Here is a 16,645-nt window from a genome sequence, read left to right as displayed (position 1 = left end):
ATTTTTACCATTATAGAAAGGGTTGGAAGCTATGCAGCCCCAAGTTTACCTCTCGTAGGGTAACTCTTGCTGAGAAACTGAACTTTGCCTTGTTCAATAGGCGTTTATGATCTTTAGGATTCAGTAAGTCATGGATTTGGAGTCAGAGTGAGGTGGAGCTTTCAACTGTTTAATCCCAGGATCCTGAAACTACCAAGAAAGCTAATTTCAGTCTGATGCTAATCTTTGCTGAGTCAAGTTCTGCTCCCTGTTTATCTTTAGTTCTCATATTCTTTAGTCTATTGAGCGTATTTTCTGTTGCATTTTGAGATTGGGTTTTACCTCCACTTCATAATTTTCGTCATCTCTGATTATCTTCCATCTCCTGACCCTTGTAAGTGCACTTATAGCATATAAACCCAGTTTGCCTGAGTTATGCCAGTGTGTTCTGTTTGACAGTAACAATTCACCAGCCTCTGTACTCATGGAAGTCTTTTGTGTACAAACTTTCGTGTCTCTGCTGATTTGATCCTTTGCTTCTATTTATTATTTCAGCCTGTTTTTGAATTGTGTACTTTACCTGATCATTCTCATGTTTTTTTTTTTTTGTTTTTGTTTTTACCAACTACTTGTACTGTCTTCTTTTACCATAAAATAATCTAAACTGAGTTCACTCTCTGAGTCCTTTATCTGAGTCTGCCATTTCCGTGTCCTCTGCCTCGTTGGTGGAGACGGAAACAGAGTTGGTGCTGGAGGTGGAGAAAAGACAGATAGGCAGGCTTATCTTGAATACATGCTTTGGAACCAATGTCATAAGGAGGGGCTCCAACTCTTCTCCTCTTTGGAGCAATCTGGATTAGAGGCAGAGGTTGGATTTGAGTTTTCCCTGAGGGACAAGCAGGTGACTGCTTTTGGGCCGGGGAATGGGACTTAACCATTATTTGAAGTAATATGCCTGGGAGTTCAGAGCATCCAGGTCTCTTATGGTTCATAGGTCGAGTGCTGACAGGTGACCCGAGGAACTTTAATGCTCAGATGGAGCATTAAACCTTGAAGAAGTTGACTGGGTGAATTGTTCTGTCTGATCAATGTTTTGCTTTTGCTATTGTGTACAGTGTTCAGATCACCACTGTAACCGAAAGATAACATCTAAGAAAGATGCGTAACCACAGCAGAGATTATAAGGTTGGGAAACGCTTTACTGTCTCCAAGGAAGAGCAGAACGAAGAAGCTGATGAGAAAAGTTTAGACAATTCTATGCTCATATAGGCACATTCATGGTTTAACACAAGAATTTCCAACATAAAGTCTTTTTTTTTTTTACAATGATAGTGCTTGAGACAAAGTGTACTTTAAAAAAAAAAAAAACAATTTCAATATTTTTCAAACACAGACTTGCCAACCCAAATAGATTCCATTAGCAGTGACTGGTGTGTGATTAGCCAAAACATTACATTTTGAATCTTCTTTTAATTGAAAATATTATTGACAGATGGAAAACAATTATTTTAAGTGAAAGAAGAAATATGGTTGGTTGCTCACCACCCTCATTAAGGCTTGTACCCCCTGTGAAATTGGTCAAATTTGCAAGTGTGGTGGCATTAAGCATTTCTACAATCCATATAACTTGCATTCCCATGTTTACATTACATCACATTTACCGTATTAAAAATAAGTGTGAAAGAAACTTATGTCAATTTTTATACACCAACATTTGACACAGACTCCAGGATTTTTTGCTAGATTCTTTAGCGCCGAGAGAAAAATGGAAAACTGTCATTTACGATTTACAGCAGGAAAAAAGTAGCCACAAACAAAAACATTGCGCATATTGCTTTCTGAATATTTTTCTGAATTTTGTCAAACAATGCAGCTGCGGATAAGAAATTGCTGTTACAGACAAAGCAAAAAGAGTTTTGACTTTTCACTTCAAATACTGAAAGCACTTTGATTTGAAGTTGGATTTAGATGGTGATGAAGATAAAGAGCTTGGCTTTCTTCCTCTGAGGGAGAAAATTTGACATGCTTTCCCCCGGCTAATCTGAACCATTTACTGAATAGCGCAATTTTGAACCACAGACGCCAAAGAAAAAGAGCTGCAGGAACTTTTTTTTTTTAAGTTCTGGAGTCAACAGTGGCATTAAGACCCAATGTAATATGTTTTAAGGCATAGAAAACATTTTAAAGTGCGTATATTTAAATAACTAGACAGTTAATAAAACATATCAGTAGGCACTTTACAAGATTTAGATTTTGATTTTTTGGGGAAGTATGTGGTGTTTAGTTTGGCACAAATTAGTTCAAATTACTCCAGTCCAATCATATAGTCAGATTCACATCCAGTTACTTGGATGCGGTGCAAATTGATATCAATTATAATGAAATACAGTCGACTTCAGCAGAGCATGTAATGCCCATTGGTAAAACTCCACCAAATGAACCCCATTTGGTGGCACCGAGTCATTGACTTTGAGGCAATCTCTAAAAAACAACACAACCTGCTGGGGGTTTCACATGACACGATCAAGAAAGAAAAACCCGGATAGCTCTGAGCAAAAAATATTCTAAACCAGGAAGAAAAAGCAAAAAGAATACACAAATAAGGGAAACAGACACTGCTAAACAATGAGGCACTGAGCCAGGGGTACTTTCTATAGAAAAGAAAGACATAGAGAGAGAGAGGGAGAGAGAGAGCCCATAGAGTAATAGTTCTGTTAATGGGTTCATCAAGGAGAGAAAAACTGTCAAATATTCAACTCTTAACCAGGGGTACCTTCTATAGGAAAGAAAAACAAACTACTCAGAGGCGACGGCTTCCATGTCTCAGTCAACGTCTTCGCCCAGGATGTGGACAAAGCTAAACACAGAAAGACGAGGGTAAAACTATGAAAAGATCTTTATAGCGCAGCTTATACTGATCGGTCGGTTAACAGGCTTTTCAAGTGGATCAGTCAGGTATGAGAAAGTGAGTTTCATATTATTGAACTTGTACTGTGGAAAAAGGCTACAACTTGTTCGACTAGATTTCAGTCAAGAACTTTAAAACTTTGTTTTTAAGCATGTGTTTTTGGTGGAAGAACACCGAAGGAGGTAGCCGCTTGCTTAAAGTGGTAATCTATGCACTGCTTCTCTTCAAACTCCTCTGTGAGTCGTAATCCTTTATCACCGACACCTTCTAGTCTTCTTAGGCTTACGTTCCTGTATCTTCAGTAATCTCTCCCTTGTTTCTCTCACCTTCCATTTTCGCCCAGCCTCTCGACTTTCTGTCATCTCTGTCGGCCTGTCCTCATATCTTCATACCACTGCCTTCCCCGTTCCTGTCTTCTCTCGCCTTCTCCTCCATCTCTTCAAAGTCATTTCAGTCTTTGCTGTCATTACGCTGAGAATTGCACATCGCTCAAAGCCGTAGCATCTGACAAAACTCTGCTCGCCGACATTGTCGGCAGAAACGCACCGAGAGATAGAAGAAAGTTCACTGAAGCAGCTACCCTATTATCCCAGCGGACACGCGCACAAACTGCAGCCGCACTCTGACAGTTGTAGATACATCCAATTTACCTTGTAGTGGCCTCCAGAAGGGAGGGATGGAGATGGCTGAATGATTCGTAAGTCAAAAAAACATATCCACGAAAGTGTGCAATGCATCTCACCTACCCTCTCCCTCTTCCCGTCTCCCTCTTCCCGTCTCCCTCCCGCTTTGCATTAAAAGCAGTCGATGGGATGGTAACAGTAGTAGCGTTAGGTTTTTATCGCCGTAATTTGCCATCGTACATCAACGTGACAGTGGCCGGGGCAAGACTGTGTAATCCCACTACCAGACAGTAAACTGCACTCTCTACTGACACATGCCAAGGGCAGCCGGATAATGTAGATGTATGAATTCAACGGCACGGGTTTGATGTTGCAGATCACAATGCATCATTCAGTGGCATCCAGCAAGACACAAAAAGTGAAGGATACCGTTCATCCACAGAACGAGGTGACTGGTAATCTATGCACTAGTCATGGCTGGACTTCAATCAGCGGTGCTCTAGTGAAAATATACAACTGTTTACGCAGAACAAAGGGAGAGGCCAAGAGGGTGGATGAGGTGGGGATAGTGAAGAGGATGAGAGGAATAAAATGTCATGGCTGGAGCTGATAGACAGGGAAGGCCCATCCTCGCCATCTCTGAGCATATGAAGGGTTAGAGATGAAGGAGAAGGTGGGGATGAAAAGGCAGAGGAGAGATCGCCGCAAGGTAGAAGGGACTGTATTACTGAAAATGTGAGATGTGGGAGAAACGTGTGGGGGAAGTGGAAGGGCTTGAGCTAAGGGAAAGGGATTACGAAGGTGGTGGAACGAGGTGAGAACTTGTATCGCTCTCTCTGAGCACAGAAAATAGAGAGGGAAATGAGCGGGTTGGTGAGGGTGAGCGGGTGCGGGCAAATTCGAGTCGCTGTCTGTGAAGCCGGAAAATGGAAGGATGGAGGAAGGAGGAGAGGATTGATAAAGGTTAAGAGGGATTTTACTAGATCTGTTTTTTGGTGTTTCATCTCTGCTGATTTTAATGGGGTCTTAAAGGCGATGTGAGGTTACCCAGGCAACTGAAATGCTACGCCGGTGGCGGGGTGACGTTAACCATCGGGAAGTAAAGACTGCTTCCATGTTGTGAAGTGCCTGCGGTTTCATCAGAGAATTAGACTACAACAGAGACAAGTAGACGCGTTTGCTGTGTGGGTTAAAGTGTTATAACGAGCAATGCTGGGTCAAACATGCCCTGACCCCATCCTGGGTTGATTCAACACATCAGTGTCCGGTTATGAGTTTACAACATTTACACTGATCTTCTGACTGAAACACGACTGACCACAAAGTCTAATGTAACTTTTGTTTTTTATAGATCCAGCCACTCCAGTAAACAAGTTCGACCCTTTTGACAAAAGCCGTGCATTGGACTCCCAACAATTTGGTCAGCATGCTTCTTCACGACAAAACATTGCTCTGATACACTTTTCTCCTCTGTCTGTGTTTGACAGCTCTCACTCTTAACTATTATTGCAGACATCCCAGCATTTTGTGCAGCTGCTTAAACCTTCTAAGACTGTGGAGAGCTGGTGAATATCCCCAGAGAGCGAGAGGAAGGGTACGCCCTGCACCGCTTGTCAGTCCATCACAGAGCAGCTTGTGAGAGGAAGCACCTGGAGTGGACCAAAGCAGAACAAGTAGACGCTACGACAGGCTGCAGCCCAGAATCAAACCCAAAACCTTCTCACTGCAAGGCAGTATTTGGGAAAATCGGCCCAACATTTTGTGTGAAATCCAACATGGACTCTACTTATTTAAAGCTACTCAAATTGGAATATCATAGACAAATGTGATCTTCAGACCTTCAGGTCATCATCATCATATTTGCATTATTTTTTACAGGAAATCCATAAGTGTCGTCATCACTGATTTGTGTAAAAACCACAGATAATAGTGGTTGAAATGAACACTGTTTTATTGACTTTTACACTGGTTTACTTTTCTGTTTGCTGTGTGGCTACTCTCACCAGAAATACTGTAGATTTTACTCTCACCGGCAGAAGATCGTTAGTGGTGCACCATCTCCAACCTCTATTCCAGTGGAAATAATTGTCAGTCTTTCAGCAAATAACTGGCTAATCCAAATATACTGGTTTAAAGAATGCATGGCTAAAATTCAGATAGTCAGTAAAAGTCAGCTGGTGTTTTGTCTCATCTTGACAAACTGTTAGTTTCAGCCTCCAGGAAAAAAAACTGCTATATTTACATTTTCATATTCACGTTTGTTTAATCTTCATTGCTTTTTATTCTAGGCGAAACTTGTTTCCCAACGATTTTGCAAAACTTACATTATTGCTACCCAAGTTAAGAAAGCATTACTCTTTTCTGTTCCGGCAATGAAAAGTAGTCTGCACGTTGTATAATAACACGCTTTGATGCATCAGAGTCTGTATCTGTAGAACTGATATGTATTCCCCTGCGTAAGCAGGAATCCGCCCGGTTTGTCTGCTTACCTGTACGTGAGCCTTGCCGATGTCTGTTTGCGAGCAGGTGTTTATGTGCAAGCCGGCATGCGCCCATGAATCTGTCCGTTGGTGTAGCTGTGCTTGCACTATATGACAGAGTGTGAATCACCAGAAGCAGCAGAGCCATAAAGCCCAGAGCTGTTAGGCAGGATTGCTCCTGGAATGATCACAGGGCGGCTGTACTTCTATTTCCCAGGCAGCTATCGTCGTGGGAGGCTGAGGGGGCTGCCGTTGCTGTGTTTGCAGGGACCTGAGGGTTAGCCAGTATATAGTCACAGCTGACAGCCCCGCCAATGGCCATAATGTCAGCGACAATGATTGAACACATGAAATATGTGCTCTTTGTCTGTGGTATTGGACAGGGTGGAGGTTAGAGGTAGGGTCATGGTGAGGGTTAAGGCAAAAGGAAAATTGCCTGTTTGGAAAGAAAGCTCGCCGCTCTTCCTCTTCCTCTCCCTCTCCCTCGCTCTGTCTGCAGCTTTTATTAGTCAGCGCTGAGAACTCGCCTCTTTGACAAACAAGAAATTTGTCATGTCTGATTTCTTCTGTGCAGGAGAACTTTGTTCGTTTCCCCCGCAGAATACTGTAATATGCGACTATTAATAATGCATACGTGTTCCTCGCCAGGGCGGATCTATACAATTATAGCAGGCGACGCGTTCCTTTGATATTCACTAATGTGCAGCATTTCATAGAATGGTGCAGCTCGATACAATGCACTGTTAAAATAAAGCTGACTTTAATTTTTTTTTTTTTTAACTCCGAAAAGCCATTGTGGTCAGAAATCCATGAGAAGAGTCTCAGCTGAAGCACAGAGGTAGCGGCATCATGTGTGGAGATGCTTTTCTTCAGCTTAGATTGAGGAGTTTGTCAGACCTGATGGGAAGGTAAACGATGATAAATAGAGAACAATCCTGGAAGATAATCTGCTATGAGCTACAAAAGATCCGAGACTAAAAGGTAAATGTGTCAGGCAGGATGAAATTATGGATATTTCATTAAGAAAACCAAGGATTTACATTAAAGAGAGAAGAGCAAGCTGTTGAAACAGAAACATCTTAATCGACGAGACGATCTGACAATGGCTTGAATAATCTGGGGAATATAAAAACACATTATTACTGTAAAAGAAACATTTGGGACTAATTAAATGAATGTGAAGGAGCTGCCGCAAAGCAAGGAAAAACAATGGCTAGGAGTGAATCAAAAACTACCTACACATTACAACGTAACGCAGGAATTCCTCGATTGAAACGAGGGTCAGTGGAACCACAACAAACAACTCGAAGCAACTGAACAACACAAGGAACACACAGAACCCAGATAACATTCAACCAAGTAATCCAGAAGATCATAACGATTGCAGAAATTCAGAGGTTTAGATCAAAGCATACTCACATGTTGGAATGGCTCAGTCAAAGTCCAGACACAAATCCGAATGAGAGTTTGTGGCCAAACTTGAAAAACGAAGCCTGTCGACACTCTCCATCAAATCTAACTGAGTATGAGCTGCAGAGGAAATGATCAAGATTTCATAAAAGGCATCCACTTAAAAGGTTTTAAATGCTTCATTTTTTATCATGTTTATTGTCCTGTAAACTGTCTTTAATTTTTACATCCTCATATTTTCCATGTTGTTAATGCAATCTCTCTTTTGGTAGCTGTTTGTTGCTAATTTGTTTTACCCGAAGAGCCTAAACGGCGGAGGCATTTGAGGAACGGTGTGAAGTGAAATTGTTATTGTTATGCGTTGCTATGTCACGTTGTTAAGCATTTCATAACCACCTATGCGGGCAAACACATCCATCACAGCCTCCGGGGTGGGTGAAGGCAGGAAGCTGGGGATCAAGAGCCCACTATGAGTGAATTGCACTGTTGTTCAGCGGGGGGGGGGGATTTTTTTTCTTTCCTGCCTTCATCTGACTATTGATGACTGGATCCAGCTGCTCAAGCTACAGTGGCTCAATAGTGCCACCCACAGTCAGAAGAAGGAAGTGCTGCGTCTCTTGAACTTTCACTGGGATGTTATTCAGCGAGCTCTTTTGGGGGTGTAATGGTGAAAACTTATTAGAAAAATAATCGGGTCATGATGTGAAATATGCTGCGGTCTCTGCAGGGCCTGGTGAAGGATTTATTAGGCGTGGGGATTAAGGTGAAGATGAGGCTGGCCGGTGTCCAGTCTGTTCTCTGCCAAGGTTAGACTATCCTCTGGCCTTTAAGACCTTGTCAGCTGAGTTCTTGCTCTCTCTCTTTCTCTTCCAGATATAAACACACAAAGTTTGGCCTGCTTTTTGCCCAGAAGCAAGGTCAAGGTTGTGGCACGCTTCAGAATCAAAGGCCCACCTCACCTCCTGCTCTCTTTTACCTGTGTCAGTTCTCGCAGACATGTACTGTACCATGCAGAAAACCAAACACTCTACAGAGCAGAGTTTTTTCCTCCATAAATGAGCGCCGACCATCCATCACAGGGCCTCTGCGGACCCCCGGTGCCCTCTGGCTAGTTCAACCTGGCAGCGGTGGCAGCCGCACACCGGGTTGCACGGACAAAGAAGGTCATACCAGACCCTGAAAACGAGAGGAGAGATAATAATCATCATCCTTCTGAGCGAGTCCGTGTGGATTTCATCCTGCAAAACCAAATGGGCTACACTGCGTTTAAAGGCATTCTCTCACTTCTTCTTCTTCTTCTTCTTTTCTTTTTTTTATTCCCAGTCTTTGTATGGATTTTCCGTCTGACCGCAGCTAAGTGTCTAACAGCGAGCGAAACGCCTCGGTGTGGGTTGCATGTTTTGAGCCAGACAGTGTGGGGCAAGGAGATGGAGCTCGTGTAGAGCTGCAGGGAAGATGCACAGATTCACTCCTCTGATAGCACCACCAGGGAGACGGAGGAAATGTAGGAAAGCGAGCGCATTAATGAGATTCTGAGGGGCTCGGCTCGGCGTGCCTGGGTTTCCTCCATTTACCAGTCTGACACCGAGAAGGCAGATCCATCGCAGCAGATGAATGAGAAAGCAAATTAGAATCCAATTAATTAGTAAAATATATTTGTTTTCAAAGCTGAAATCTGAATTATGATACTCCTCAAAGCATTTGGGAGATTGCTAAAGAAAAAAAAAACTAATTAAGGGCTGATTTGATTAAGCGGAGTCCAACAATGTGCTGAGGCCAAATGGAAAAAATGACAAAGAAATAAAATTTTGACGCCTTATCACAAAGCGCCACCATATGATTAGATATAATCTGATGAAGCTCTTCTAACAGTGGGACACTTTCGTGCTGCTGTTTAACTTTCTTGATAAAATATTAACAGCTTTTGATGGATCTAAAATACTAATGACGGTTTCAACCACTTCCAATATGACAAAGAAAAAAAAATTGTGTTAAAGTAAAATGGTCAGAATTGTAACTGAATTTGAAAATAAATACTTGGACAATAGAAATGTTATTTTCTTTTAAGGTAACAAGTAATGTGTTTTAATTTTTTGTGACGTTACAGTTACACCTTTTTTAAATAAAAACAAAATATATGAAAAGTATGGTTTGAATTTGTATTGACTCCTTTTGCAGCGATGTATCTTTAAATCTGCCTTTAAAATTCACTAAATTAATAAATATCCGCCTGTGTTTGTTTTAATATACTTACTGTATAGTTATTGTGAGACAGTTTCAAAGATCTGTCTAAGCTCGCATTAATGCTTAATGCTGATCAACGAACACATCTGACAGAACAGGGATAAACTTAATCAGAGGATTATAAAATAACATCCACAGCTTTAATCATCTCGTGTCCAATCCATCATTTATAAGTGAAAAGAGTTTATTGCCACTGTAACCCAGTCATACTCTTGATGATCCACCTAAATCAACAGACGATGAATGGAGAGCATTAGTCCGAGATGCAGCCAAGAGATCCATATTACCTATGGAGGAGCTGCAAAGATGCACAGCTCAGTTGGATTATTCATTCTGCCTTTTTGGAAGAGAAGCAAAAGGAAAGCCAACGCTGAAAGAAAGCCATGAAGGGGGCATAAAAAAATAATTTTATGTATTTATTTTTGGTGTATATAAAGTTACATGTGTGGCAGAAAACCAACAGTGATCATCATCCTGAACGCATCGTTCCCGTAGAGACATAGGGTGGTGGCAGCATCATGTTATCAGGATGTTTCTTTTACAGAAGATGGTCCAAGATGACGGGGAAGATGCATGGATGTAAACACAGGTTGATTCTGGACATGAGAACAGTTAAAGTCCAGGCCTAAATCCAGTTGATTGCTGTTCACACACACTCTTCATTTGACTGAGCTTGAATATAAAATATAGCAACAACAAAAAAAGATGGCGGGGATGGAAACAGAATGACTTGCAGTGTTGCAAGTATTGATTTTGAGGGTGTAACAGCAACGAACAACACTGTTTGGATGTAATTTTTATTTCAATTCAATTTACTCAAACTGTTTCATATCCTCAAAAACAACCTGATTTATACACAGAAATATATGTTGAACCAATCAAATAAGCAGATTTACGATCACATTGAGTCACTGACGTTACAGCAGTTTCCTTCTCCTTTTTATTAATCGTTTGAAAACTGTGTGTGATTTTGTTTGCATTACTGTGTGTCACAGTCTGTCACATAAAATCCCAACAAAAATAAATTACATTCACTAAATTTTGATTAGTTTGTGGGCAGCCAAGCCTGAAAACAAAAAAATGTTTTGGTTGAGATTTCATTATATTTATTGCTGTCATCTCTTCAGGTTCCAAATATTGAAAACAACAGGAGGGATAAGAGAGAAAAAAAGAATACATTATAGCATGACTCCCAAAAGCACTTAAATGTTTAATTAGAAGCCACTGCATGAAAACCCAGACGGTCACTTTACCCTCTACACAAACACATATAAAGGAAGTAGAGTACTCCCAATAAGTTAAACCATAATTTTCTCCAAGCACAGCTTTCCCCTACATAAAAAAACCCCAAAACGACACTATAATCACGAAAATCAGACACCAAATGCCGTCAATTAAGCAAAACTGAGTAAATTGTGTTTTGTAAAGCAGACACATAGACACAAATGAGTCACTTTTTTTTTTTGACACAAGTAGGCTTCGGCTCCGAGCATCACAACAGCGCCGCTGCGATACGACTGACAGAAGTGGTTCACCCTCGTCACGTCTCTTTTGTCTCTGCGGACTAATTAGGGAGTAATCGCTGTCAGTTTAGTCGGGGAATTTATGCAACATGACACATTCCAACGGCGCTCAAGGGCCTCATCTATCCATCTCTTGATCAGAAACTTAATGTGGTTCCCCGCTTATTTATAGGGGGTTCTTAACCTTTAAAACTGCAGGGAATGAGTGCAAGAGCATTCAGGCACCAAGGGGATTTATGTTTCCTTGTAAAATAAGATTAGTCTCAACCTCATTGGGCGACTCGCCCCCCTTTCGTTTAATTCTACGTCGCAGTTTGTTCAACTGATGAAGAGGATTAGTGGAAAAGTTGTCATACGATTTATTGCGATTGCTTCGTACGAGGGGAAATATGTCTCTAATTATAACACGGATTTATGTTTGTTAGAGTTAAAGCGTTTCATTTGTTTTTCTGTTTCGTATGAATATACAGGAGCCCTCAGAGGTTGCAGTTTGTAAAGATGAATTTAGGATTTCGAACGGTTCAATAAAATGTGAGCCAAACAGGGAAATCAAAACAACACTTTTTATAAACGTTACCCACTGCAGCTTTAATCGTTGTGTGTTTTCCCTTCAGAGGACAATGTAAAATATATCAAAAGTGTAAAAAAAATTGACTTCACCATATATTCCCTCCACACGACTACAACAGATATTACACTTCCTATTGTGTGAGGTAAATTCAGCTCTGGGTTTATGATATGCAACATAAAATGTTATGTTAAAGTGGTTGAGATATACTAAAAAAAACAAAAACCTGCAATTATGGTATGAAATGTGATTTCACCACCACAAAAGCTAATGGAGTTTAAAGATGTATGAAAAGCCAAATACATCATCCACTGGAAGTAGAGGATTTTTTTATTATTTCTTTCCCTGTTAGGTAAAAATCACACTCCTGGAGAAAGTACTATTGTGTTTTAATTTTACAATTCAAATGAACTATTATTTTGAAAGTCAATTCAACAGTAAATTAGATTCTTTTGTGCCTTTAAAGCACACCCTCGGATGAATAAAGAGCTGGAAGTCTTTTATGTCCACGTTTTCATTCAGCAGCCAGTGCTGGTGGATGGGAAACTCTACAAAAGCTCTTCATAGAGGTTCAAGGACAACCCAGAAGAACCTAATGTATGCTCTGCTGCCGGTGCAGAGAGGACGCCGGGCCCAAGGACGCCGGTGCGGTGTGTGAACATGCAGAAGAGCAGAGATGACGTCTGGCTGGAGGGGAGAAGAAACCAGCCGATGCCTTCAGAGGAGATGCAAATGTTTTTGCAAATATTTCAGAGAACTGCGAGGACAACGGTGTTTCATTTTGAAACGTTTATTTAAAAGTTAGTAATTGCTGAGGCATGGAAGATCTGCATCATCAGATCATTAATGCTGACAAAGAATTCAGCAAGAAGAGAGCGACTACAATGGAAAAAAAAATCATTCTGTCAATCACTTCTTAGATTTATTCAGCTGCCAAACTCGTTTTCATAATTACATAGTTACCATGACGCACCTTTCACACCTTTACAGAAGGTCTTTATTATGAGAGATGTCTAAAACTTGCCTTTTTTTTCTATGATCCTGAGGCGTTTTAATTTAAAAACTCCACTCGGATGCTTTATGATACTTGTCAAAGTGGCCTTGAAACTTTTACACAGTAATTACTATGTAAATGTATAACTAAGAATGATTCAGCTATGCATAATTAATAAATCATTCACAACCAGAGCTCCATGTGTTTTCTTGTGCAGCAAAACTATATTTTAGACCCAGAACCCAGGAAAGGTTCAATAAGTTTTATTTACAAAACTGAAAATGTGCAAGGTAGTCAGAAGCTACATATTTGGTCCGACTCCAGCAGAAATGGTTATCGTGTAAGTCCTCATCTATCATCTATCAAAGATGCAACCGATGAGGAATTAAAAAATATCAGCCTACTGGGGATTGTAGCACCCGCAGGATCGTAGAGAGTTGAACGATATATGCAGGAAACTGGAACAAAACTACATCAGGAAGCGTGGAAACTTCAGTAGCAGGGTAAAGGCTGTATACGGGCAGAAGCACAGGTGAAAGCAATCAGTAATTAACAGGAACAGGAGCAGCTGTGGGGCGTGGCAGGAACAGAGAAATACGTTTAATCAAGGCTTATATAAAACAGCAGATTTTGATACTGTGACAAAAAGTGTTTCTTTAATGAATTGACACAGAGGGAGTGAATACAACATGCATACCACACTTTTCTGATTTTACTTCTAAAAAGAATGAAAGCTTCATTTTCTATATTTCACATCAGTATTTTGTCTTGGTCTATTCCCACCCAAAACTGAAATTGTCGCGGTGGAAAAGCTCAAGATATTTGAATGTTTTGCAAGACAAGAAGAAGAAGAGTGCTAATTAGAGGCTCTTCTACAGTAATTGCACGTTTTAGGTGTCAAGAGTGTTTTCACCTGTCTGAGAAAATGTTTAAACTGGATCTAAAATGCAAGTCACCACTTGATAGTAAATAATACAAAATCAAAGGTGTAACTGGTGGCTGATTTTATAAAAAAAAAAAAAAAAGAAAGAAAATCTTCTCTGGCTAAAATTCTCTTAACAAAAAGAACATAAACATATTGACTTTGGTTAATTTAAGATGACGCACAGTTTTTCACATTTGTCTAAAGTGTTTAAAGTGGGAAAGTATAAAGATAAAGTTTGAAGATCATTCAAAATGCTTATTTTTGGATTTTTTAATAGAATGAAAGTTGCAGGAATCTTGAATCTGTTCAATCTTTTCCTTTAACATCAAATCATTAAAATCAGATACCAACTTTTCACCGGTCATTTGTTGTTGTGTAAAGCACGGAGCATCATTTCGCATTGACGAGCAAAAGAAGCACGAAAAAATTACCAACTGTGGTAACGTTGGGAATCATTGTATTATTATTTTAAAAATGCTCCTTGCTGCTCCAGAGGTTGTGAACATATCGAGCACAACCACTTGAGGAAAAGACACTTTCTGTGTTTCGCAGGGCATTGTCTGTCATTCTGTGAGCTACGACGTAATAATACACAAAATATTACAGAGCTGGACGATATATATTGAATCACAGTCATAATCACAATATCAACTGGGGTGACCTGCAAAAATTTAAGATTTACTTATCAATAACATGATCAAGCTTTTATAAATGGTTTTTTTTTAACAGATCTTAGTTTTTAGTTTTCTTGTTTTTCCTGGTTACTCATTGCTTGATACATCATAATCCACTTTATTTTGCCCTTCACTGAGCTAAAATGATGACCAGACACTAAGAAATTGAAATTCCTCCATCATCTTAAACACATATCAACTCACGCTTAAATGATAGTTACTTTCTGTTCAGCCCAACACCTTCCTCTGACCTTCCAACACTGCTTCGACAGCTGAGGAGCGTTTTGCCAGCATCGTCGGAGGAAAGGAAACAAAAAAAAAAAGCTCTTAACGCCGAGAGCGGTGTAATATTCATGAGGAGAGCTACACTCTCTGATGTTGATGGGTGTGAGTGCGTGCACTGATCTGGTCTTTTGGAAATGTGTTTTAATATAATATTAATGTAAGTTGTGTCAGATGGCGTCGACTCTGTTGTTCATTATGCTCCGGTTCTCGCATGTGACGCGCTCCCAGGTTGCAGCAGGAAGTGCACTGGGAGCTCGTTTGACGTCATGCGCCACAGCAGGATGCTGCGTTGCTATGGAACGAAAATAATAATAAAAAAATCTTTCCGGGGTGCATGATGTCTTTTGGGGTTTGTTTCTGCCGAGCAACATTCTTGTGCTTGCACACAACAACTTTACTCTGTGTGGCACCGATGGACAAACTTTGCACAAAGAACCAAAGTCCACTCTTGTTTCATGAAGTGTTTTATCAGAGATAATACGAGTGCGCAAGCACTTTTAAGAAGTTGCTCCTACAGTTTGAAAGTTTGCTTCAAAGCATTTTCAGTAAATGTTCCCTTTAGCTTTTACAGCCCATTTACAAGCGAACTGGGGCTTGTAATCAGGAGTCACAAATAGTTCAGCTTTATTAAGCAGCTCTCCAAATAAACGATTCTGCAAGTTAAGAGATTAAGGTGATGCGGGGGAGTCAAAACAAATAGTCCTTGCAAATTCAACAGAGCATAAAGGGCTTTTGGAGCTAATTTAGCTATTCTGGGTCTCACGTAAGCCAAGAACATATAGAAAATAGCTGAATAAGCTTATAATTACATGTCCTTGTTTCATTATTTTATGCTTGGCTTGCAAATGCTGACTATTAAACGTGCAGAATGGTCATCGGTTGAAGGAAAGTCTTAAATAAATCACTGGAGATTCATGACAAATGTAGCCGTTTCCATTCTTGCCACGAAAAGTCACGGTTTTATGATTTTGTAAATTATATGGAGAAGCCTCAAGAAGACTGGACTCAGCATTTAAAAGAATAAAATATGGAGATTTCAAATTTCAGGGTTTTCTGTACTTTCAGGTTTACCAAGAAGTTGGAGACCTGAGTTTAAACTTTTAATGTTTTCAGGGATTTTTTTTGACAATCAATCAATGCTATGTAAAAAAAAAAAAAAGAAAAAGCAAACTGAATTTGAGATCAGTAATCCCAGGAAACGCTGGCATCTGTCTCTAGTAAATCTAAAACTGCAGTATTATTTTAGTGTAAAGGGGAGAGTAAGTCTGGCAAAAGAAGTAAAATCTGTAATGAATTTTTCTCCTGCAGCAGTAAACATCCAAATATGCTGCCAATGTTGCAGTGAACAATCATAACACAAAGCGGTGTGTATGTTTAACACAGAATGAATTTCATCTCTGGGGAACGCACACAGATTGGACACGACCTATCAGACACCCTGCAGAGATCCTCGATATTCTGGATCATTTTTAACGTTGTGCTGTGGTTTAGTCCGATGTAAAGGTTGCCTCAAAGGACAACGTTGTGTTTTTGGCTCACAGTAGTTGCATTAAACTGATTGAAGATGTTATTATAGCATCATAATACCCAGATGACCAAACGCTAATTTGTTGTCTGTTATGGTAATGATCAACAAAGACTGAAGCAAACGTGTGAAATGCAGTCTTTATTGGTTTACCCACTTATTTTTCCCCTCTGCCTTTCGTTGCTCTCGCCATTCCCTTTTTTTTTGTTTGCTTCCATCCCCTTTTCCTTCCTGTGCTCGTCCCGCTCACGCCCCCTCCCTCTCAATGCGTAACTAATGGTCCTTAAACGCACCTCCAGCTGCTGTGGCATTGAGACTAACTCACAACAATCAGGAGTTATTATGAGCAGCATGCTGACGGATTATCCCAAAGTACGCAGTGATCATATTAATATTGGGCCTGCTTAGAAGGCATTCATCATAATATCCCCGGCACCGAAGAGGTAACAACTCGCATCATTGTGATAATTAAAAGCGTTAGACTGAAGATTAAAGTTAAACAGTGGT

The 16,645-nt window shown here is 40.3% G+C and overlaps 1 protein-coding gene and 1 long non-coding RNA gene across 3 annotated transcripts in view; both read right to left on the bottom strand.

The window, feature by feature from the left end:
- Positions 1 to 16,645, bottom strand: part of uggt1 (UDP-glucose glycoprotein glucosyltransferase 1) — a 278,967-nt gene that overhangs the window by 236,746 nt on the left and 25,576 nt on the right. The gene's annotated exons all lie outside the window — the stretch shown is intronic.
- On the bottom strand, positions 6,250 to 8,911 carry LOC103460497 (uncharacterized). Its single transcript, XR_014085772.1, has 3 exons — positions 7,410 to 8,911; positions 7,230 to 7,303; positions 6,250 to 7,106 (listed from the first exon to the last, which is right to left on the bottom strand). It is a non-coding gene; the product is annotated as an uncharacterized LOC103460497 (long non-coding RNA).

The sequence above is a fragment of the Poecilia reticulata genome, chromosome 22, assembly GCF_904066995.2.
Source record: "Poecilia reticulata chromosome 22, P_reticulata-male-v2, whole genome shotgun sequence".
In the NCBI taxonomy this organism is placed as follows: Eukaryota; Metazoa; Chordata; class Actinopteri; order Cyprinodontiformes; family Poeciliidae; genus Poecilia; species Poecilia reticulata.
This window is presented reverse-complemented; position numbering and strand designations above follow the sequence as displayed.